The 27,872-nt window shown below is 28.6% G+C and overlaps 1 pseudogene; it reads left to right on the plus strand.

The window, feature by feature from the left end:
* The window catches only part of LOC113376204, a 457,916-nt pseudogene extending 432,810 nt beyond the window's left edge, over positions 1 to 25,106 (plus strand).
* The last annotated feature ends 2,766 nt before the right edge of the window (positions 25,107 to 27,872 follow it).

Here is a 27,872-nt window from a genome sequence, read left to right on the forward strand (position 1 = left end):
ATTTAAAATAAAGGACATCTAATATTTATAAAAATTATATAAACTGAATTATAAAGTTAAAATTATTTATTTGAAGTATATAATTGAGCTTTAGAAGTTCAGCTAAAATTAAAATTAAAATCTGAATTATTTCGATATTAAAATTTTGGAAATTTAAAAAAATAAATAAAATAAAATTTATTTTATATTTTTATATTTTAACACAAGTAGAAAGTTTTTTAAATCATTCAAATTGGATACTTATTTCTCTCAAAAAAATTTATTTTTTGCACATTTAGCTCGATATCTCCAAAACGGCTGCACCTGCCTTGGCGAAAAACTAATCACCACTTCTCCTTGTCATTACAAATTGAACGTTTTTAATCACTCCCAACCGGATGATCCGTTCTCTCAAAAACTCGATCTTCTGCACTCTTTACTCCGTATCTCCGAAATGCCTGGACACTTGACTTTGCTAGAAACTAATCAGCGCATCTCCCAATCAATAGGAATCGAATGTTTTTTGAACCATTCAAATCGGTTGATCCTCGCGCCCGAAAACGTGGAGGAAAAAATGCGGATCTTTACTGACTCATTTAAATCTATTAAAAATAGTAGTGTTATGGCATCGTGCCTTAAAGCAAATTGCTAGCTAAAAATTCCCCCAAAAGCAATCTCTTCGTCATTACAAGCAGATACTTTTTTGAATCATCAGATTCTCCGTTCTCTCAAAAACACAATTTCTATTATCTGCACTCTTTGCTCCGTATTTCCAAAACGTCGTGACCTGCCTTTACCAAAAACTAATCAGCACATCTCCCATCAATAGGAATCGACTATTTTTTGAACCATTCAAATCCGTCGATCCGTGCGCCCGAAAACATGGACCAAAAATGGTATCCATACATGCATACATACACACACACATTCATTTTTCTAAGGTATGCCAAAATGTTAAGAAACCTTTAAAACGTAAAGATATGCAAAAATTTACAATTTCGATTTTGGACGATTACAATAACTTACCCTACGGGAAGTTAATTATCAGTTGAATTAATAAATATGTCGATTACCAATAAAATAGAATATATTATTGTTCAATCATATTATACTACAAAATCCCAATATTCTATTCTCATCTCATTGTTTCTCGATACTCGTGTAACAAGTTGAATAGATGAACACCAGTTGTCTAGATTTCCATACCGTTAATTTATAAAAATTTAATTCCAATAAACTCGTACAACGGATTTATGGTTTTCAATTGATTTTAAACACACCAGTTAATGATTTGTAACTGTTTATAATAATATCGTGGGCATTCTGAATTTTCAATTCGCACAGTCGGCAGCGCGCGTAATGGACCTACCTAGCGTACAGGTATATTTGTTTGTGAGTCTACCGGAACAAATTAGTTCGTTTTCTCTAATATAATATAATAAGCAATACTACTCGTAACGAATAAAGTTTAGTCATTATAATGCTAACATTTATAATTAAATGTCCGTATGTAAAATTATCAAATCATTATTACCTATTGACAGCAGGCTATTTGTAAGACAAGTTTGCAGGATAGCATATCTCTTTGCTGAAAATAGAATGAATGATGTACTATACTGACAGGCTGTATTTATTTTGTACTTAGATTAGCCCACGATCAGTAATAATGGTTATTTTATATATTGTCTAGGTTGGTTATCGGGATTTTAGTTTAGAGAATTGTCTTGTAATATATCTCCAATTACAATCAAAAACGTATATGTATATACATTAAGGTGGTCCTTGATATGGGCATTTTCGAATTTCCTTGCTCCCAAGGCTCAATGGTTCCAAATTGATGAAAAAACTATTCTCTGAAAGTTTTAGCTCTTAATATTGTCTTTTAGATAGAGCACAATTCAATCAAAGATTTGTACGGAAATAGCATGAAAAAATTTTCAAAAGTTTTGCAGAGCGTCGAATTTTCAATAAAAAATGACACGAATTTTCACTTTTAATTCATTTGTCGCTAAGTTATACATAATTTTTTTTTTTTTTTAATTTTCAAAATTTTTTCCATGTTATTTCCATACAAAGTTTGATTGAATTGCGCACTATCTAAAAGTTAATATTAGGAGCTAAAACTTTCAGAGAATTGTTTTTTATCAATTTGGAACCATTTGAGCCCTTCGGAGCAAGGAAATTCTAAAATGTTCATATTAAGGACCACCCTAATATACATACTTACTCCTACCTATTTATATACTGAACATATGTTTATGAAATTTCAACCGTGGTTTTATGAATCATCAACCACTAGTTCTTGGTTTGATCTCAACGTCGGTCAGATTGATATCAAGCAGTTTTTATCAAATTTTCACTTGAGATTAATGATCTAAATATATGATATCCATTCATTGTTCAATTAAGGATCTAAATATATTTTATCTTCATGGGTTTTTGATATATAATAATGAAAATGCTATTCAAGAATAACAATGAAAAAATAGTGTTCAACTATCTTAAAAATATGTCACAACTAGAAAAGGACTAGTGGGTTGCCTTTCAAAATAGTCGTCTATTAGTAACTATTTACTTGTAATTCAAAGGTAAAAACATAAAATCATTGGTAACTTATTTTTTAAAATATTTAATTATTATTTAAAATATTTAATTATTAAATATTTTAATTTAATTATATTGATTTATTTAAACGTTTCCAAAAACTTGCATATAAATTGCATTATTCATTATTAATAAATGAATGTTTTATATTTGGTCTCACGACAGAAGGTATTCTGATCTAGAATTTTTAAAAAATCAATTTTGTTTCTTGAAATATTTTAAAGCTTGAGTATTCAAGAATATGTGTACTAGAGAATTTTCCAAAATTTTAATTATTTTCAGAGATGTAGCTGCTTGAGCATGATAATCCTGTTTCCTTTCCCGTGAAACTTTAAACAAGTTTTTTTTTCAAATTTGATTTTTTCGATATAATTTCTCAACTTCTACTAGAGCTATATTTATCTACTAGACCGATTAACGTTAAATTTTTACATAGTTTTCTTTATAGATTTTGTTTAGTATGGACTACGTTCATCTTCAAATTTCGATTTTAATTATTTTTTTCAGGCAGTCGCTATTTTGGGGAAAAATCATTTTTTAACTTGTTCGTAATTCATACAATTGCGACATTGAAAATATATTTATATTTTTTTCTTCAGATTATTTGGAAAGCTAAAATCATGGGTATGGTCAGATGCCAATTTTTTGAGACCTACCAATTCATTAATTTTCATTTTCATTCTTTTTCTAAATTCTCGAAACACTAATTCATAACTTGTAAGAAAAAGATTTTCTTTTGAAAATCACATAAATTTTATGTTTTTAGACCAGAAAATTCCAATAAGTTCCACAAACGTAGTTTTAAATGTAGTTTACGGACATTATGTTTTGAATTTATATTTTTAATTCTGAATCACATAAACACAAAATTGATAAATATAAAAATGCTAGTTATAAAGTTATAGTATACCGTTCATTATATATGAAAATGTGAAGTCAATGTAAGAAAATAATAAAATATCTATTCTGCAGACATTTCTCTAATTCTACACGAATCAGTATTTTTACTCAAAAATATTACCTGCTATGTAAAAATACAAAATTTGCTCTCTAAATTTATTCTAACAAACGTAGTAAGCTTTTTGAAATTTGTTAATTGGTTAAAATTGCATCAATTAGTTTTTCATGTAATTTTTAGTGTGTTATTTCTTACATTTTCTTAGAATATTGTTTGTTTTAAGCTATCACCATGATCTAATTAAACGCACATGTGTATATATATATATATATATGTATATAGGTATATATATATATATATAGGTATATATATATATATACCTTCACTTTCGAATAAATATCTATATACTCTATTAGAGCTCGAAAAACAACAGAAAAAAGCAATCGGAAAGATAACAAAGTACGAGGAATTCCGGTTTTCTATGCATTTCATTTCAGAAGAATCATTACATTGGTCGGATTGGATACCCAGATAGATGTATCGTCTCATAAATTTAATGAATTACATTCATCTAATACAACATTAATTTAAATTATCAGGGTTATCTATAAGTTACTTTTGAAATAAAGCTTTTAAATAGTTTTTAATAATTAACAATGCGAGATAATATATATTTATACATAATCATATTATAAAAAAATATTTGTTTTTATTTCTATTTGGGTTTCTTGTCATATGAAACAAATATCTGAAAATATGAACATCAAATTTGATAAAATATAAAGCACTTTCTTAAAATGCATATACGAAGAAAAATTATGGGATTAATATTAAATTGTTTAAGTAATTATATACGTTTTATATAACATATATATACTCATACATATACTATCTTTTGTGTCATTTATTTGAATAAGAATCTGAACAAAAATACGAATTCTGTTACATCTAGTTATTCAGATGGAAAATAGCGCACGTATCTTTGGGGGCGTTCAATAATCACGTGATCTATTTTTTAAGGATTTTTGGGCCCCTCACTCCTTTGGTGATCCATGGTGATATTCAAAATTACCCTTCTCCCCCTAAAACCTCGCGATTGACACTCCCTTTTATGATTGAATGTTGAGCTGTATTAGATGCATCATCGAGTGAAATATTCCATTCAGCATCGTATATCAATGCATAGGCTTATATAAGTATTTGTTTACTTTCATTAAATATACTACGAAATTTCTCAGTTATTGCCTAAACATAGAAATATATTTATTAGCTATTTTTTTCTGAAATTTGCCATGTGTTTAATTAATTTTATAGTTTTTTTCTTAACATTTATAGGCAAACTTTCTTTTTTCTTTCATACGCATTATGATATGAGCACATCGTGATTGATTGTTGAGCTGTATTAAATGCAGCATCGAGTGAAATATCCCATTCAGCATCGCATATCAATACATTAACTTATATATGAATTTTTACTTTCGCTAAATATTCTACGAAAACAAACAACTATCGAAATATCTTAGAAAATTTCCCAGTTATTGCCTAAATATAATATACGTTTATTTGCTATTTTTGTCTAAAATTTGTCATGTGTTTAATTAATTTTATAGTATTTTTCCTAACATTTTCAGGCAATGTTTTTTTGAAATTTTATGTTTTTTTTAACGTTTTTAGGCAAACTTGATATGATATGAGCACATTGAATTTGTTCTGTGAATAATAACGAATTAAATATATCCAATCTTCAAACAACAGGATTCGATCAACATTGATAAAATAATGTTTAAATCCCAGATGTTTGGAAAATTCTGGTATGATGAAAGTCAAGATTGTCTTTCCTGGAACTGTATACATAGCTCAATGTAATATCTTATAATAAACTTGAAAATGTTCGACGTTTACGACCAAATGATTAACATACCTCTATACACATTCGTTTTATTGACAAGCGGTATATTTGACACGTTTACTGCTGACATGATCCGTATTAATTATTACTTGTGAAGATATTATATTTACGAACTTTCAACGTATATTTTAAGCATCTAATAGGTAGTATAAGTTGCAATTATCTTATAGTTCACCACGAACCTGTTCTGAGGATTTACAATAAGTTAATTATGGTATTCTGTATATTTCTAATAGACGTAGAGTTTGTCCATTGATATTATCGTATGACATTGTTGGTTTTTGAAAATGATAATTAATCTTACTACTTAAAGAATTTCATAGCTCTGATGAGAAAAATAATAATCATAATTTGTTACATAAGAAATAGATCATCTATTTAAATAATAACCATGACAATTTTAGTATTTGGAGTATTAAGTGCTTAAATTTGATTATAACTATAAGTGTAGCTATTTTTTTAATAGAACTTAAATTGATTTTCTGGATGTGATATTCAGCTTTTATTTTTTTTGCATAATTATTAACTTTCCTTAGGGTAAGGTATAGTAATCGCAAAAACATCGAAAATGAAAACTTTTATATATCTTTAATTTTAATTTTCATAAAGGTTTTTTGAACATTTTGGGATTCCTTAGAAGAAATGGATGTATGTGTGTGTATGTATGTGTGTGTGTGTGTTCGTGTGCGTGGGCAGATACAAATTTTCGTCGACAATTTCGGAAACACGGTTCAACCAATTTGAATAAATCAAAAAATATTCGATTCATATCGATGAGGAGACGTGCTGATTAGTTTTTGGTGATGAGGAACTGATTAAATTTTTGTGAAGGCAGGTCTAGCGGTTTTGGAGATCCAATAAAAAAAAGTAAAAAAATATGCCATTTGGCGAGTAAAAATGATCATTAGACATATGCACATCAAATTATCACATATTTTATTAATAACTTTCTATGGATTCCGTACCAATGCTTATCCGTTATACTGTGACGCGGCGCTCTCGCGCTTCGATATTTAGTTTCTACGCAGCTAACGTATCGCGAATTTTTCAGAAATGTCAATTTTTTTTCAAAAACTTGAAAAATCTAAAAAATAGATTTTTCAGAGTTCTGAAAGAAAACTAAATCTTTCTTAAAAAATTTAATATTTGGTACGAGGAGTTCCAGCAATTTGTTTTAAGGCACGATGCCATGCACCACTATTTTTTTTTATTTTATCATATGCCAGAAAATCCGATTTGTACTTCTACCAACATTGGAAAGTGTGTGTGTGTATATATGTGACCCCAAATTTGACTTTTTCCTATGTTTTCTCAAAAATGGCCGAACGGATTTCAAAAATTTATCAGCATTCTATGAAATTCGATAAGGACAAAGCCAAGCTTTTAGAATTAGCAGAAAACTTTGTCCATTTGATTAGGATTTTTTATACAAATATGCTTACATTTCTTGTAAACATCCATATAAAGTTGTTTGTAATATACGCTCGTTGTTCAGTTTAATAAGCACTTAAATATTTACAGTATTCATAATAATTTATTTAAAAATATTTAAAATAGTTGTTTTTTATATTGATCAATTCAATTTTCAAGTTTCAAATTTTGAAATTGTTCTAATTTCAAGTTTCAGGAATTTGCCTTAAGAAACGGTCAGAAAATGTAATTTTCAAATGATTGTTATAAATTTTCTTCTATAAAGTTGTTGAAAGCACTGGTTGATACATTTACTGAAGGCGTTGAATAACTTAGTTTGAATTGGAAATTGATGTTGATTTTCCTAGGATTATTTTTCAAACTATAATTCAGAAGTTGTGATCTATAATTAAGCCTGTGTAGATGATTGTGTAGGATAAAAGGCTTGCATTGTATTGTCTAAATATAATTATATTATTAATAAATGTTTATGCTAATAAGTAACAAATAATTATTCAAAACTACATTTATATATCTATAAATTTGCATGATCATAGGTTAGTTTACCGACCTAAAATTAATGTAATTTTAGATAATTTCAGAGTCATAAAAGCTAGATGCAAATGCAGTTCTCGACGGATGAATTTGTTTAACTGAATTATATTGCTGAATATTTCTATACGACTATATTGAATATGAAATTATTTAATTATATGAAAAGTATGATATAATTTTCTAAATATATTTACCGATATAATTAACAGTAATTAAAAGTTAAATTAATGCGATGTAAGATTTGGATCATTAAAATTAATGTGCGGGCCATAATATAAAAATTATATCAGCGCATTCGTCGTATTGCTTCCTGATATCCATTAAAATGAACCTTAAATATTAAACGATCATTAAAATTTTTATGATATCTCTTTATAAAACGTCAAATACATAATAATAATATTTAGTTGCTGACCATAAAATATTTGATTATATTAATCTTATAACTTTTTGGTAATTGTATTAACGCTTTTTGCCATATTTATTTCAGTATAAAATGAAACAGATATTAAGCTATTATTAAACCGTTTATCTAAAAATTGAATGCGTTGATTTTATTTAAAAGCTGTCAACAAACAATAAGTTCGATCATTAAAAATTTATATTATCACTATTAAAGATTTCCATATAGGAATATCTCATTTGTTCAATAATTGACTTGGTGTTGTAATAAAAAATATAACAAACGCACCATTACAATCGTTTTGTATAACACACGAAATGAAGTGTTCATTATAATAGAAAGAAACGTTATTATAAAAAAATTGTATCGATATTGTTCATTTATAATTATCTTAAAATTTAATGTGTGACGCAGATTTTTTTTACATATTTAAAAAATATTTTTCTATATGATGAATTTTTGATAACTAATCATAATATTTTGTGGCTCAAAAATTATTTTGTATTAAATAGTGTTTCTTATATATTAAAAATAATATACTTATGAGATATATTATTTTGTTATATTGTTTTTAAATATGTTTATTTTCTGAGTAGTTTATCAAATAAAACAGTTTTTTTGAAGTAGTATTTTAGCATATTAGAAGGTACTATATCAATTTTTTTCATTATAATATATTTTAAATTTTGAGTTTTCTCAAATATTACAAATTAAAAATTTTCAGAGTTATCAAAGTAAAGTATCTTAAGTATACTAGATAATTGCAAATGAGTATTCTACATAAGCTTTAGATTTTGTAAAATTATTGTAGTCGCATACATGAGTTTTTAGTGACTTTTTCATTCTAACCAATACGTAAAGATCTTTAAAACTTACTTATAATATTCATTCTATATATGTGATATAACATTTGCAAAAAATTTACGAATTATTTAGTTATTGCGAAGAGTTCTCAATTTTTCCAAAAAGAAATTTTATCAAAAATTCATATTATTTCCTTCTTATCAAGAATATGCTGCCGTTTTAATATCCTCATCATGTTTATTTTGTATGTGATTTGTTAATTATTATCTATATTCATCTAATGATAATCGTATTAAGAAGTCGGTTTGCATCAACCAGCGTTCCAGAACCTGATGCATCTTTGACATCTAAATTGCTGGACTGAAGTTTTGCGAACCAGTTCGGTTAGTACATCTTTTCACGTACATGGGTTAATTTATCTCTGACTTGAACGGCATACTTAGCTTTTCTGTGGTAACAATGGGAAATATAACCAGAAAGATTAATATTTTTTATATACTTATTTAAACAACGACTAGAACTTAAGGGTTTTATGATCTGTTGTGATGAATTTCTTAACCATTACGTTTGATTTTTATAAATGGCAAGCTAAACAGTTGTCCCATCTCTATGCGATGATTTTTTATTATTACAAATATTGTAATAGTGATGACTTTTTTATTGGTGCAGCAATGCTGTATTAGTTCTATTTTCACTTAGAAACATATATAAACGACAATAATATATGCATACCAAAAAACAAAAAATCAAATCCGTGTGGACCTACGGAATACAACTTTTTGGGGTACTGCTAAAAAGAGCAATTTAAACATAATACAACGAGCACAAAACAAATTCCTGCGGCAAATATTAAACGCTCCTCACTACACGCCAACGTGGATCCTCCACAAAGGAACGGACATTCCTACAATTCAAGAACATATAATAATGGTTGCTATTAATTATAAGAACAGAATTGACGTTTATCCTAACCAACTAGCAAGTCATTTATACTAGAAAGGCCAGCCGACCAGGCTCAAAAAAATACATGGATATCTAATATTATAGTTTATTTATAGTTTCTCCCCATTTGTCTTTAGTTTTTTTTTAGCTTTAGTAGATACGCCACTGAGGGTATCTACTAATTTGTAGACAATTAATTGTAAACAACTTGCCAGCATTCTCTGCTACATGTAATTATTTTTATAGATTGCAGAATAAAAATAAAATTTAGAAAAAAAGTGAAAACCGTTGTCACTACTACATGACAGCAGGTTGCTCGAATGCGAACCGTTGTCACATATTTGAAAAATGTAATATCAAATCTAAAAATGACTGCGTATAATAGTTAAATGATAAGATAGCTGATGTTGGGTGTGAATAAACAAACTTTTTTCCAGAATTTTTTTTTTCGGGGGTAGAAATATTTAATCTAATATTTTTGTAATAAGTCTTGTATAATATGTTTGTCTATGCTTGGTAATATTGATTCGTAATAAATCAAATATTTAGTACTTATTTGCATCACCTGCATATCTGAGATTTTTGTCATTGTGAAGTCATTAGTTTCACTTTTGAATATGGCTCCTAATATTAGCACCTCTATTTCCATTACTAACAAGTGACTGATTTTTATATTTCCTAATCTATTATCACCTAAATGGTCTCTGTATTAAAGTAAACCATTTTGATTCCCAGACGAGGCGAGACGTTGTCCAATGTGCCGGTGACATTTGGCCTCTGGAGCGTCCAGACACAATGCCAACTATCCAGTCTCTGGAAGTGATGTGCGGCAAGGACCACATGGACGTGCATCTCACGTTTTCGCAACCGTTTGAGGGAATAGTATCATCCAAAGGTGAGTAGATACTTTTGTACTGATTGTAATCAGAATTGGTTAATTTTGGTATTACTTCGTGAAGCCAAGTGCATGCAGATGTGTTAAGAACTACGTAAGGGAGCGTCCATTAATCACGTGAGGTTTAATTAAGAGGTGAGGGGGTGTTTGACAAAAAAACACGAAATATCACGTGGGGGAAAGAGGGGTATAGTAAGATATCACGTGTATTTATTTTTTACCAGATCAAAATCAAACTTGCAAAAAAATCAAAAATATTACAATTTTTTCTCATAACTAACGTGATGTTTGGTCAGGGAGGGGGGAAGGGGGTGGTCCAAAAATCTTTAAAAAATCGATCACATGATTAATGGACGTCCGCTAAAAAGCTTGTTCGGCCGAAAGAGAATAAAATATGAATAAAACGATATATACTTCGATACACTTGTTCTTAAGATTTTCCAGTTTTCTTTAAATTTTAGCAGTCTAACTCGTCCAAACCGTTGCAATATTATATAATATGTATATAGATGTATAATATTTTATGATTTTTTTTTATGAATTCATGAAATATTTTGAATAGTTGCTTGAAACTACCCGCACTTTGCATTCAAACGAAAAAGCTTGTAGTAAGAGCTACGAAAAAGTTCTACGTAAAAATCTACTACGACTATTTTGGAATAATAATCATAAATTTTTAAAAAATACTTTCGATTTATGCTATTCTCGGGTTTATATAAAATTTACAAAAAAAATTTAATTACAATATCTGTTACAACTGCTAAATAATATAACATCTAGTAACATAAGTGAATAATTACATAAATATAAATAAAATAGAGTACAAAATAAAGGATAGTATTTTCATTAAAATGATATCCGTAATATGATGATTTAATATAAAATAAAAGCAAATAATGATAATAATAAAATTAATAAATAAAATACATAAAATTTGTAAATAATAAAAATAATACTAGAAAAACAATAATAGTAGAATAAAAACAATAAGTGATAAATAATAAATAATAAAAATGTAAAATTTTTTTTTCTATACACATATTTTTTACTCGCCGTTGACTTATATTGAGTCATATAGCAATTTATTATTTTTTTTCAATTCATAAGATATATTTTAATATATAAAATTGGTACTTAAACATTATTGCATTATATAATTTTAGTCATATTTTAAAAAAAAATATTAGATATTTAAATCTGCATTTATGTACAAGTAAATGTATATTTACAGCATTTCATATTAAAGCATTAATAATAGTTTGGAACTTTTATATATCATTTTATATTATGCTTCTAATATTTTGTTAATTTTTTTAAGCCAATAATTATACATTTATCGAAAATTATTAAGGGGAATCAATACAGATGTTCTTTTTTTGTAATCCTGTAATTTGTAATTTCACCAGTACATTTCATTTTCCTTATTATTCATAGATTCACGAAATGCTTTCAGAGACTTTTTTGGAGCAATTTTTTTCATATAAATTTATTTAAATGCTATTAATTTGCTTCAGCACTTTAGTTTTTAAGTTTTTTTAGATATTAAAAATAAATTTACTATGTATTAATTTAATTATTATATTTTCCTGTCAATTCATGATATTGGGGAAATGAGTTAGACATGTTTTGTGAAACAACTCTCATGCTCTAAATGTTGCAAAATCTGGGTAATTTTTATCCACAAAATTTTAGAGATTAAAGAGCTGCTTATAGATTATTGTGAAGCCTTTAGCTGGAGTTATACCTTTCATATCAACTCTTCATATTTAAATATATCTATGATGGTGTTACTCTCGTACATCCTCGCCATCCTCATATTTTTTAATAATTTCAAGCATTAATTCAAGAGACATAGTATTCTTCTTCGGACGCATGGTTGTAAAAGTAAATAATATTTTGTAAATGTACGAAAAGCAAAAAACGCGAATTTAACATATATAACTGTGCAAATTACTATTAATGTATAAATAAAATTTTAAACCTTAAAATAATTCGCGTAGATGAAACATTACTACACAACCAATGGTTAATATACAATTAAAATAACTAACTGTAAAAAAATATTATAATAAAACAGAAAAAAATATTTCTATGGTAAGAAAATCATTGTTACAACTGATGAAATTTTTCGTATTTACATTTTGCCATTAACATGAAACGATAACATGAAAGCATTTTACTAACTTCATAATTAATGAACACTATAAGTTTTATCGAAATCCGAGCTGCTAAGGTTTTTCAGCCAAAAATTTTTTAGTGTATTTGATTAGGCTATTTGTCGACTTTTTAACGAATTTAACCTGGAAATCTCTTAATGGTTTAAAGCTCGTATCTCGAATTTTGCTCGTATGTCGAAGCACCGAATCGCTCTTTTGGCGGTTTGTATCTCGAAACACTCGTATCAGGATACCACTGTATATATAATATAATTTCAATTTATATCAGCTCGTATTTTTCAAAATCATATACCCACACTTTTTAAAAGCGAGTATTTTTCCACGGGTGAGAAGATTCGTTATTGCGAATAATTGCGGGTAAGACTATGGTAGAAGCATAAATAGCGTGTTCGTTGGCGTAATTGATCTACTTTAGCTTCAGTAGATAATTGGCAAATGATCACAATGATTAAAACGATTCAACAACACCAGTTGATCTCGGTACACTATAATGATTCACATTAAGATAAAGATAACATTGGACTGGATAACCTGAGTTGTTTCTACCTCAGGCTAGTTGTTCGCCTGTTGATACTCTATCTGTATCTGTACTTGACTCACGATACAATATAATTATTTGCTTCAATAAACTCTTATATAAAAATTAGTATGTAATTACCTTTCTAATTATTGAAACATCGCTCTTCTTGAATCAGTGCTGCACGATTGTATAAACATTTTTCAATTGATACTAATGGAACATGTTTAGCTACATTGGTAAAACTTTTACCGATGAATGGATGGAACTTGATATATATATATATATATATATATATATATATATATATATATATATATATATATATATGAATAGAATAAAAATAATAAATGAGCACTATAATTATTCATCATACTAAATGTGTGTCATCAGCTAAAATAAAAACATATAGAACATTGAATAAATATAAAAACAAAAAAATAAACGTTATTTAATTAAACATTTAATCCTTAATAGGCCGAATTTTTGTTTTACATTCAAATAATTAGGATAACAAAAAGTCTGTAATTATAATTCTATATATGCAAATAAAATTCAAAAAAATCTGTTTAAACCAATTTTTTGGTACTTTGAATTATATGAATTTCAAGACACAGCAGTCTATAACAATGTTTGCATGAATAAGTTATTTAAGGTTTGAAAAGCCTATAAAAGGTCATAAATGTTGATATTGGCTATCTTAACAACGTTATAGAATTTAGATTTATGCTCAATTTAAAATTATATCATCTGAAAAAAACGCCATAATTATTTGGTAAAATCGTGACCTGAAAGCTCACATTCCCATGATGTGTACCTACCAGAAGAATATCTTCAAAATATAATAATTAATTTAATACAATTTCATTGTTAAAAAAATTGTTTATTTCTAATTGAAGTGCCTAAAATTGAAATACTATAAATATATAGGTAAATTTTATATATTGAAAAAAAATTCTTGGTGGTGGGTATACATTATTAAACCTCTATGGGAAGAAGTGAATTTTCAGGTCACATACATTTTTCGATATTTAAACAAATAATTATGGCTTTTTTCTTAAAATAACATAAATCTAAATTGTGCTTAAATCTAAATTTTAAAACGTTGTAAAGATAACCAATTTTTCGGATGTAAAGCAAAATGAAGAGTAAAATGTGTTTTTTTTATATATTATTTTGTTGTTAATGTATTTATTCAATATTTTATTTCATTATATTTTAGCTGAATGCTAACACACATACAGTGTCGAAACTAATACAAATTGTAATATTTAAAGTGAGTTTGAAAAAGGGACAATTTTCTCATATTTTCAAATCCAAATGATGAGCTAGGGAAAATTAGTATATTTTTTTTTTGAAATAAGCTATAAAATGGTGTATAAATCATTTAAATGCCAGGATGGGCCCTATTATGTATGGAAACACGCTCCCCGTTTCTGTTTAATTTAAAAAACAAACATTTTGAAAAACATTTGCAATCATTTACTTATAATCTTCAAACTATAAACTATTTTATTAAAATATAGTAAAATTGCCTTTTCATAATAATGAAAATTTTAAAGTATATGTGCATATGCCTAAGAATAATAAAATGAGGTACCAACTTTGCCAATATATTTTTTTTTATAATAACTTACTTACAATTTTCAATCTGTAAACAATTTTTTGGGGTGAAGTATGTGGTTTTTGTATTTCCCAAACCCAAATTTCCCAATTTCCCAAAGAATAATGAAAGGATCTACAACAATTACCAAGATATTATTCGTTATGTATAAAAAATATGTAAAAATGGTATGAAATATTTATACCATTCAATTAATAAATACGATATAACACATGAAATAGAAAAAATTAAATTTGAAATAATAAAACATTCGTAATAATTTACTTACAATTTTCAATCTGTGAACAATTTTTTGGAGTGAAGTCTGTGGTTTTTGTATAACCCAAATCCAATTTCTTAAATTTCTCAATTTCCCAAAAAATAATGAAAGGAAGTACAAAAATTACCAAAGATACCAAGATTACCAAGATATTATTTGTTATATATAAAAACTACAAGAATGGTATGAAATATTTAAGACGGTATTCTATTAATGAAATTCGATATAACATATAAAAGAGAAAAATTTGAATTTGAAATAATATAACATTCGCAATGATTTACTTACAATGTTCAATCTGTAAACTATTTTTTTAACTGAAGTGTGTGATTTTTGTTTTGTATGTTTGTATTTTCCAAAAAAATTTTGTGTTTTATCAGATGAAGATGGTCAAGTTGGGAGTTTGGGACTCTAAACGTATGGAAGTCTATGCTCCTAATATATAGATTTCTATACGTTTAGAGTTCCAATTTGACTCTTCTACAGTGGAACCATGTTTTTTAATAATACATAATTCACATAAGATGTAAAATTAATTTGAAAATGAAAATTTTCATTTGAAAGTAAATATCAAAATTAGTTCCCAAAACGAGTGGTGTTGTAGTACCACTACAATTTCTCAAGCTTATTTCCACTGTATACATATATCTTATGTCAGTTCAAATAAACATATATATTATGTATTATTATTCTAATATGTTTTTGTTTCATTGGAATGATAGGTCAGCACGCGGATCCACGCTGCGTGTACGTCCCACCGTCTACCGGTCAAACGTTCTTTTCATTCAGAATTGCGTACGCCAGGTGCGGTACGAAGCCAGATCTCAATGGCCAGTTCTATGAGAATACTGTAAGTCTGTTCAGTAATTATTGACAGTAAATAATATCAGGCAATAAATTTACTGTATATAATTGTAAGTACATATGTGTATACTATGTACATGTGCAGCAATTTCCGTGTTTGCAGTGCTAGTTTGGTTGTTTTTTTTAATACATTTACCTCTTGTCGTAATAATTATTATACTAATTATTATAACAATAGCTATTATTGTACTAATAATTATTTTATACATCTTAATAATACATTTAATAAAATCATTTCTAATGTATTTTTATAACAATTGTCATAAAAGAGGAAAATTAAGCTTTTAATTGTATTATAATTTATATTATATATATTAGAGTGGTTAATATAGACATTTTCGAATTTCTCAAATGGTTCCAAATTGATAAAAAATAATTCTCTGAAAGTTTTAGCTCTTAATATTGTCTTTTAGATAGAGCGCAATTCAATCAAAGTTAGCATGAAAATATTTTCAAAACTTTTGCAGAGCATCGAATTTTCAATAAAAAATGACATGAATTTTCACTTTTAATTCATTTGTCGCTAAGTTATACCTAAAACTTTTTTTTTATTTTTCAACATTTTTTCCATGCTATTTCCATACGAAGTTTGATTGAATTGCGCACTATCTAAAAGTTACTATTAAGAGCTAAAACTTTCAGAAAATTGTTTTTGATCAATTTTGAACCATTTGAGCCCTTAGGAGCAAGGAAATTCGAAAATGTCCATATTAAGGACCACCCTAATATATAAATGTTTTGTAGTGTAGTAGTTAAGCTTGCGGACTCGTATGACAACCTGACATCGTGCAGTAGCGATGTCTATTTTCACTTGAGAATATAGATCGAAAATATGTTTCCAATTGAAAATAACCCATAATGGGTACTGCGATGTAAATGATAATGACAATTTCTTAAAATAATTTTAATAGATCCATAAGTTTTGAGTCCTAATTTGACTCTTCTTTAGTGGACAAAACTGCAAAAATTGACATCATAAATAATAATATATTAATATTAGAGTAAGTTCCTTAAGGGCGATACAGCAAACAAATAAAAAACAAAGATTTATAAAATAATCTTGATTGCCCTCGGTACCCATAGCTAAATTCAAAACATGTTACAGTTTTGCTTTATATAATTAGCATTAAGTTAGAAAAATATTTGCTTAGTTTTTGTAGTCATAATTATGGGTATGTTCTATAAGCAATCACTGGCGATTATGGACTGTCAGTGATTGCATATACAACATACCCTGTATTGTAACTTTGATTAAAATGATCTTTTTTATTACTAGCCCTCCTACTACATTTTAATATACGTTGTCAGAACTTCATTCAATGTGCTATCTTCCCACAGGTTGTCGTGCAGTATGACAAAGACTTACTGGAAGTATGGGACGAAGCAAAGCGACTTCGTTGTGAGTGGTTTAATGATTATGAAAAAACTGCTTCAAAACCACCCATGGTCATCGCTGATTTGGACATCATCCAACTGGATTTCAGAGGTAATACTTAAAATAAAGCAAGCAAATAAATTGGTTGTTTATAAATAACATTAGGAATGATACTGAGAAGTTATAAAGAATTCAATTCAAATAAGGCATTTCTTTGCATGTACTATTCAAATGTACGTTCGAAGTTAGAATATGGATCGATCATTTGGTATCTTCATCAGATCAACAACTCCGATGTGATAGAGAAAGTTCAACGTAAATTTCTAAAGTATCTTTATTATAAAACATACAAAATTTACCTTGAAGGTGATTTTGACCACAACACTTTATTAAAAGAATTCGGTATACCTTCTCTTGCCACACGTCGATTTATCAGTACTATTATGTTCTTATTTGAACTTTGCAATAATGCTATAGACTGTTCTCTAATTCTTAACCAACTATTGTTGTTAATGTTCCTAGGTTTTACAATTATTTTTTAATTATCCTACTCCTAAATCTAAATCTCTCTAAAATTCGCCTATTCTACTTCCGTCCTCTAACTATAATGACATAGATATTCATAACACTTCGGTTAATCAAATAATCTCCATCTGCTCAAGTTAACCTTTTTATTTCTTTTCAAATATCGTTTATTATTTTATCTTATGCCATGTAAATAAATAATATTGTTACATTCTGTATTATATAACTTCTGTGTTATTAAGTGCATTATTAATTTTATTATATATTGTAACTTAACCATTTTCTATGTTAATTGTATATATATTAATTGTTATCCACAATGTATTGTAATTGTATTTTTGAGTCCTCTTAGAAAAAATCTGTGGGCTATATATTTAAAAATAAATAAACATATAATATTGTGCAGGCGATAATGTGGATTGTTGGATGGAAATCCAGCACGGTAAAGGACCATGGGCTCCACCTGTCAGTGGCATTGTACCTCTTGGGTCAACTTTATCACTTGTCGTAGCCATCAACGATTACAGAGGTAAGAAATAAAATAAATTTTCAGAGTATAAATTTTGATATGATAAATATTTTTTTATTTTGTCATGTTTTCATGGCATAAAGGGGCTCAACTAGTGTGAAATTTTCAAAAAATCGAATTTTCAATTTTTCCATATTTCGATAAGTTATATCTTCAAAAATAGCATACCAAAATTTTAAATCGATATCTTAAATAGTTCTTGAGTTACAGCCATTTAAAGAGTATATATAGTATATAGTATAACGATCATTTAATCTAAACGCGTTTTTCTCGAAACAGCATTTTCCGAAATTGCTGCAGCGATTACTCAAAAACAAACGATCCGATCACTATCATTTTTTTTTACATGTTCTATATATAGTTCTCCGTAAAATGATCTATCGATTTTTTGATCGGATCAAAAATCGAATTTTGGCAGTCCAAAAACGACCAAAATTTTAGGTAAAATTCGAGTTTTTTTTAAAAAACGCCGTCATTTTGTCAATTTTTGATTTTTTTCTTTATCGTAGTTTATTTTACAGACAATATTATCTAGTTTAACGAGAATTTTCTTTTTAAAATTTCATCCACGTAGAAGGCCGGAATCACTGCAGCAATGAAGGGCCTTTTTTGTCGCGCCGTTGGAGATCGACGATAACTTAAAAAATATTTAATTTTTTTCTTCAAAAATTTTACTATGTATTCTTAAAACATGTATAAATATATTCCTAAAATTTTGAAATGATTGATAATGTAGTTTTTTTAATATAAATTCCCAAAAATCACCTTTCTTTTAGGCGGTTACACTAGTTGTGCCCCTTAAAACAATCTAAATCTAAAACGTGTATCTAACTAAAATGAATCGTCACCAGGCGAGTTCGACATGCGAGTGAAGTCGTGCGTGGCTTCAGACGGCGCCGGGCACGTTATCCATCTGTCCGACGAGGCGGGCTGCGTACTGCGCCCGAAGATGATCTCGCGATTCCTGAAGACGCGGGCGTCCGACGACCGCGCCTCAGTCATAACGTACGCCTTTTTCCACGCGTTCAAGTTTCCCGATGCCCTGAGCGTTCACATCAAATGCAAGGTATGTTTCGATTTGTAAAAGTAATAGTATTTTATCGGCAGGAAACTGCTCGCACACCATACGGCTTGGGGTAAAAAAACACCCTAAGCATAGGTTATACAATATATTAAAGTTGGGTAACTTTGGAGTGAGTTGTATCTCATGATACAACTCCTCCCTCGGAGAAAATCTGAACGGATTTTCTATCATTTATTATTTAAATCATTATTTTATTGACATTTATTTATTTATGAATTATCTAGTCATTTGATTGCCTGGTTATAGCAATAGTTATAGCAAAAAATTACCTTGATATTTCAATATTTTTATTGTCTCAGTTTCGGCATACTATTTGAGATTTGTATGCATATTGAAATGCACAAATTAGTATTTTTTATAATAATACGAAAAAAATGTTCGAAAATTTTTCTAAAGCTCAATATATCCTTAGATATATAAAATACACACTATAGAACACATTTGAGTCGAATATTACGTTTCGAAGTTATCAGAGACGTCGGAATTGTTAAGCGGATATAACTCCTCGCTGAAGCGGAGTCAAATCCTAATCGATCCGGCTTCAGATATATATGATAGTCCAACTCTAATATATATATTAAGGTTGAGGAAGAACTCCATTATTTTTGCATAAAATTTCATGCAAAATTTATGGATATCTTTTAAATTTTGTGTATCATGATATTGGTGGCAATACTCCTCCGTCAAATTTTTATAAAATTCTATCAACATATTCAGTATGACTGAGAATCGAACATCTATTTTTATACGATCCTTGGTGATTGGCCACCCTTCACATTTTTTTTTTGACCAATTTCTTTTATTTTATTTTTTATTTGGTACATAAAAGGCACATGCAGCTCTAAATTTTTACGCTCCTACCACAAACGCCTATTTTGTAATAGTCAATTTAGTATTCGAATAATTTTTTTATCCTTTTGCAGTAAATAAATGTTTTTTGCCGAATTTTGATAAAGATTCTCTTGAACTTATGGAAAAGCTTAAATTTAGCTTATATTTTTTTAATCAATGAACTAAATTATTTTTTTGATTTTATTTTTTTATAATGTGTAATTTGAAGACATATATGGCCTTAATTTTTTACTATCATACCTCAAACCCCTGTTTCGTAATAGTCATTTTATTAATCAATTGGCTCTTCATCCTGCTTTCAGTCAGTGAATGATTTACACTCATTTTTAATTCAAATTTACAGAGCATATAAAAGCCTATATTTTACTCCAAAAAATAATTCATTTTTATCAAGGGTTGTCCACCCTTAGGAATTTCTTTTTTAATTTTAAGACCAATTTCTTTTTTATTTTTTGTTTTATATAATGTGGAATTGAAAAATGCATACAACTCCAAATTTTCACCCTTCTACCACAAATCCCTTTTTCATAATAGTCATTTATATACTTATAGACTTATCAATTATTGTCTTTTTTGAGAACGTTTTTCACCCAACTTTAATCAAGAATTTTTTGAGCTTAATTAGAGGCCTAAATTTATCTTCTTCATCGGTCGTAACTTTTTAACACAATTTTTAGATATTGGCGACGGAGATAATTATTGTTCGATATTTGCATAGTCACTGATTCGCAGGATTATCCTATTATACAAATAGTTTAATTAGAGAATAGTTTAATTAGAGAAAATCTTGATTTCTATTTTGTGCACTCTTTGCTCTGTATCTCCGTAACGGCTGGACCTGCTTTTGCCAAAAACTAATCAGCACATCTCCCTATCAATAGAAATCGAATGTTTTTTCAATCATTCTAATCGGTTGATCGGTGTGCCAAAATGTTCAGAAACCTTCAAAAGGTATCGTCCAAGTATTACGTAAGCAGATTTAGTACAAATATTAACCCCCTTCCCATCCCCCTTTGTCAGCAAACGTAAGCAAAACTGTCACCAAAATGTCACCCAAAATAAGAAATCATAACCCCCCGCCCCCCTATAGTGCTTACGTAATACTTGAACGGCCCCAAACGTGAAGATATGCAAAAACTTTAATTTTCGATTTTTTGGCCCACGCGGTAAGTTAATTATTTATTATTTTTATTCATTGTTTTTTATTCCGACTATTTGGCTGCAAATAATAAATATTTTCCAAATCTATATAACAATGGTACAAAATTGAATGAAGATTCTAAAACGTTTCATATGACTATTACCAACTTCGTGAGACATTAGATTTTCAATTTGCAAACTGTAGTGTAGTGATGAATGAGCTTCAAAAACGGTTCAAGAAACGTTTGGCACGTATTGCAGTCCGCGGGCGCTTTTTGTTGTTAGGTCTTATCTAGCTGAATAGATAAACGCACGGCATGAATTATCCGACGATGCAGAGTGATTGAGGGCCTCACATAGAGAATCGCAAACAGCTTGCTAACGCAATAAATCTTTTCAAACATTGCACAGGTGGAGATATGCAGACACGGCTGTCCGGATCATTGCCATCTGAGCGGTCACGGAGGCGCCCAGGAGCGAAAAGATTCGCCCCAGTCGGCCGCTGCCGGCGACGCAGAGATGCTCTATGATGATATATTACACGACGGTAATCTCATCTTGAATGATAATTGTTTATAACTGACACTTTCCTTTTGGTTTTGTTAACTAGATAATTTTTAATGAACATTGGTGATTAATCTGCGATGGAAAAGTTTTAGGAAGAATTATTTTTTTATTTTATGCTATTGCTTATTTTGATTAAGGAGGTTGTTAGGTTTTTTTTACAAAAAATGCAAGGTATTTGTTTTTGTTTTTCTCGAAATGTATTTATCATAGAGACATGCGGTTTTTTTAAACAAAAATTACAAAATCATAGAATATTACGAAATTTTCTTTTTTTTCGCTGTCATTTTTTAACCAGGGGGCGCCAAAGTCGGCCTTGCAAAATCGATCTTTTTTTGCAGTGCCAAAGATAAATCCGTTGCACATCGCCTGAAACAAAAAAAAAAAGAAACTACGTTGAAGAAGAAGTTTGAATCCAGCCCCCTTACCAAAATGAAAGAAAAAAAGCAAGAAGGAAAAAAATGGCAGCTATTTACTTGATCCGACTTGTAGTTTTTTTTTAATTTGTGGCACCGCATTGAAAAAAGTCAATTTGAGAAAAACGTATTTAAAGTTTTTAATATAATGTACTAAATACACCATTTAATTTAATGTACTAAATACACCATGGTGTTCAAAGAATGAATGCTGACACATTAAAAAGGTCGTGCATGAGGTATTATAATGAAAAAGAGAGCAGCTGGTATACAATAGCTCGCGCGCGGAGCGATGAAAAAACCGATTTCAGAGGATCATACATATAGATATTATATATATATATATATATATATATATATATATATATATATATATTTATAACTTTGTCAAAAAAATAGATTTTGAGATGATTTTTTTTTAAATAATTCTAAGGTTTTTAGCTTTCATAATATCAAAAAATCTCAAAATCAAAAAAAAAAAAAAAAAAAAAAAACAAAAACCCCTTAAAAATGACACAGATCCATAAAATATAAAAAGTTTTCTGTATTTGATGTGCGACATATGCCTTCCAATGTATTTTTAACCGCTGAATACGAATATAAAGACAAAATTGGAGGTCAAACTGCAAAAAAACGAAGAAAAATTTAAAAAAACGACAAAATCTCTGATCTAGAAATTTTACTGCGTTGATAATTAAGATCTTATAATTTCTATCATTTACTGGCTTTTTTCTTCATAAATGACCTGTGCAACGGATTTCTGGATCCCGTTTTTTATCTGTGTTGCAGCATCTTTTTGCAACTTCCACCTTTTCCAAAAAATTGCAAAAATGTTTTAAGATAACTTCAAATATGTCTGCAGATTGCTGCTGGCAGCGTCATACAAATATTCAACAGAGATGAAAAAGCGTTGCTCAAGTCATTTATGGAAAAAAGAGCCAGGAAATGATAGATATTCTAAGATTTTATTATTTATCATGGAGGAAAATTTCTAGATCAAATATTTTGTCGTTTTTTTTTATTTATAAAGTTTTTTGGAGTTTGACCTCCAATTTTGACTTTAGACTCGATTCAGCGGTAATTGGAAAGCATATGTCGCAGACTGAATACAGATAACTTCTGTTTTACACCTGTGGAATTTATATCACTTATGAATCAATACTACTGAATTATATTAACGATATTTCTTTAATTTAGGTTCAGATAGTGGGGCATCTGCCGGATACTTGAGAGATCCGTTAGTGAATAACAGTCCAGATTTGTCGGAATCCGAAGAACTTTTGTCCTCTTACGAAGATCACGAAGACGCCGAATCTCAACAAAGTACGTTATTTATATTTATTAACTTTTCGAAGGAGAAAGTAAAAAGATCGGCCAGGCCGTTTCTTCGTAATTAATTGCGGAAAAAATGACGAATTTTTTTTTGGCGATAGATTTTATGGTCTGAAGTAAAATACTAAAATATTATAAGCCTACGATAAATGGTTGGATTATAAAAAATTATCATAGTTTGGAAAAATTTTAGCCGCGTATATTTTGTTTATTGGCGTCTACATTTAAATGAAATACATTTTTAGAACTCGAATTCGAATACAATGTGATAAATAAATTAATTAAATTTCTACTATTACGTATTACAGATTTTATAAGTTTGTTTGGAATTAGAATATTAATTGAATATCGCATTGGGGGCGTCCATTAATGACGTGATAGATTTTTAAAAAAAACGTGATATCTCGTGATTTTTTTGTCAAACACCCTCCCCCTAAAAACATCACGTGATTAATTTTTAGTTAAAGCCCAAACCTTATTTTCAAAACAGTTGAAAAAATTATCCGAATAGCTAAATCATAGGAAGAAGGTCGAATGCTCATGCTGTGGTAATGGAAGTTTATGAAACTTATCTTAAGCCTGAATGCGACTTACAAATAGTTGTTGTAATCGTTTTTTCACAAAATTGTTTTTAGTCATTTTTAAAAATAGATTAGAATTAGTATGAAAATTTGGTGAACTGAAATGAACTATGAGTTTCAATTATAGGTTTGGTTTTCAATTCACGCTTGACAAGAGCCTAAAATAATATTTATTATTATTTTGTACGGCTCAAATAAAACTTAATGTGCGAATTCTAATTGTACATACCAGTGGTTGAGGGAGGAAATGTAATGTGTGTGAAATCAGTTTAACTATTTATACATTAATAAAGGTGCCGAAGAAATGAACGGTCAAGAAGGTTTTCCACATGGTCCACGTCTGCTAGAGACTGCGACAGGGAAACTCCACGCCCGATGCAGGCGGCCGTCGCAGGTCCCCGCAGCCTCGACCCTGACCGCTCGTCTCGCCGCCGCCGCACAGCAACAGTTTCCGATCGCAAAGCCCGCAGTGCCGATGTTGGTGTCAGCGGTTTATACGACGTTATTTCCGAAGCAGATTTAGCGTTTAGCCCAGATGGTCGCCAAGAAGCCGTCACTGTATTTCAGGGTCGCATTCGGGAAGAAGTTGTGTACGGCATTTGCTTACCTGTGCCAGGTTTAGCGCACTATTCGTGCTTTTAGCTACAGCTGCTGCAGTAAGCGCACTAGTAGCTGGTCTTTATTATATCGTTATCAGTTACAAAGAGATCAGATAGCTAGACAAAAAGGCCAAAATATGTCATCTGGAACACTGGCTTCGTGGATGGCCATGCGCTTAATGCGTCCAACCCTATTGCCCAGCAAACCCGAGTACCGGCAGCTGGTGCCGATTAACCAAATTAGTTCTTTAGTATTCTCCTGCGGCTGATACTATCGGCTTTCTATGAGAGCACCTCTGTTAGGATGAGGGCTTTCGATATGTAAAATTATAATAGATAGATATATTTTTAAACATGCGCTAAATGTGTACTAAAAACATGTATTGGTTGATAGAATAATAAAAAGATAATACCTTTAATTGTATTTATTAAGACGTTTATAACTGTAAGCGCTGCTTGTTGTAAAGGTTAAATTTAATATTTACACAGTCATTTATTATAAAAATGTTAATTTATAATTATGTTATTGTTAAATGTTATATATTCATTATTATAGAGAAACGTTTGAAATTCTTAAGTTTTATTAAAAAAAATTATTAAGTTATTCGGCAATGCCAAATAAATAGATTGGGCAATAAAATCATAAGTATATATTTAAAACGTTTATACTGATTGAAATATATTTTGTATGCATAGTTTAGTTCAAGATATGAATAAAATTATAAGTCGTTATGACTATGTTATCGCATTTAAGCTTAAAATATTATACTGTTAATTATGTATTGGTATCACTAAAAATCTTGCCGTCCCTATAATTCAATGCATGAACGCCTTTAATTTTTGCATTTCAATGGGTGCTATAGATTTTTACTATATGATCTGGTTTTGGTTGGTTTGAGGTAATATAATAATATCATAGTAAATAATCTTTATCGTAAATTTGTATATATTATAATTGCCTTATTTATTATTAGATTAGTCTTGTAATAATTTTTATCAATAAATACATACCTAAAAATTTGAAATTTCAGATTATAAAAGATAAATTTTAAAATATTATACGGCTTTTATATAACGAAAATAAAAACTTAATTTTAAATCAAAGCTATATTGAACACATTAAATACAAATAACATAAATTCTCTTAAATAATAAATAATATCAATATAATACATTTATCTTAATACTGCAATTATATATCAGTACGTAAATACTAAAACTTATCTTTATATATATTTATTTTCTTATTATTTAATTTCAACAATGAAATACTTGACCATATGATTGTTTACTTCTTTCACTACAAGATTTACCACAAAGCTAATAATATTATCAAACATTGAAGCTTACAATTAATTTTACTCTCTGAATCTATTCTTGATAAATGTAGGCAAAGGTAAAGTGTAAAGCATCTTGTTTAGAATTATAAATCCAAAAGCAAAAGCAAAACTCAATCCAAGATTAAAATCTGACTCCAATTCTTCTAACACGGTTTCTCCGATAAGTCCAGTTCTACTAAACCGTTCAATGAGATACTCACTGCCTGACAAGTATTTACAATTTGCATTGGAATTTTGACCATTGAAATTAGATGTTTCTATTAAACTGATATTAGTGCAGTTGTAGTTTCTATTATATGGTAAATTTGTCAAAGAGGGTTGACTAAATATCAATCGATAGAGAACATTTGATGAGTAGCGTGTGTGGGTCATATAAGTTAGAGTTTGCAACCAGTCTGGCAATCCACGGAAAGATCTGAAAATAGGAGAAGTATTATCTAGAGTTAGAGAAAAACATACATTGCAGTAAAAAACACATGAATAATAATAACAAATATTATATTAGTAGTTTTTGGCATCTTATATATGCATCTGGTATTAAGAGTTTATATCAAATATAAATTAACTTTAAAGTCAAAGATTTTAATTGATATTATTGGAAGCAGTATTTTTCTTAAGTTACTAAAGCTATTATAATTGTCCTCTGTATACTTTATTGTTTAGCACTTTAATTGTACATTTTCCAGTTAAAATATATGTTACTTGTAGTATTTAAACATAAACCAATAATGCATAAATGCTTTTGAAGATTACATCCCTTTATTAAAACTAATTCTGAGGGAATCATAGGCTTCAAACCATTGATTGAATGCCATATAAGAATTTTGTTTTGATTTAAATGATGTACAACTTTGCTTCACAACAAAAATTTGAAACGGAATTTGTAGTAGTAAAAAACTTAATAAATCCATTTCATGTAGTAAAAAAAGTATTACATACAAAAGACTACTACAATGCATTACAAAGTCATCTATTTATATTTATATTTTTTCCAACATTGTTGCCGAAGACTAAATACTTTTTTAAGATTTAAATTTATGTATGAAACATAGGAATCTCATAGCAATATCGAATACTGCTGATGCCTTGTGTTAGAATTCGAGCTCTCATATTCATTTTATAACTCCTAAACCTATCTAAAGCCATCTAGTATGATAAATAATTTTAGAAACTGGGTACAGATTTGTATGAAGTACAGTATTTCAACTTCATCTACTCATGAGCAATGAAATGATAAGATAGAAGTAAAAGTTAAAAATAATATAAAGTATTAAATTAATAAACTCAAAAAATCAGTGTGATTGATATCACTTTATGTAGTTTTGGTTAGTTGTAGATCTCAAAGTAATTGAAAAGTGGTTAAGAACTAGAAAATTTAACTGAATCAACCAAATCACAGTACATTACAATCACTCTAGGAGTTTATGTGAATGTCGAACAAATACCACAAATTTAGCAAAATATATATATATATTTATATATATATATATAATATATATATTAATAATATAAATATATATATACATCATATATATAATTATATTAAAATAACTAAATCAACCAAATCAAAGCATATTACTTCACTCTGATGGGAAAAAGATAACATGAAAACCACAGAATAATTTAGCAAAACGTGAAACTGAATTGCAGTTGTTTATAGAAAAAAACACCAAACTTTCATCAGAAACAAGTTTT

Source organism: Ctenocephalides felis, unplaced genomic scaffold (assembly GCF_003426905.1).
Source record: "Ctenocephalides felis isolate EL2017-DRISC unplaced genomic scaffold, ASM342690v1 CF-g0.4_SCAFFOLD_01886, whole genome shotgun sequence".
Classification (NCBI taxonomy): domain Eukaryota; kingdom Metazoa; phylum Arthropoda; class Insecta; order Siphonaptera; family Pulicidae; genus Ctenocephalides; species Ctenocephalides felis.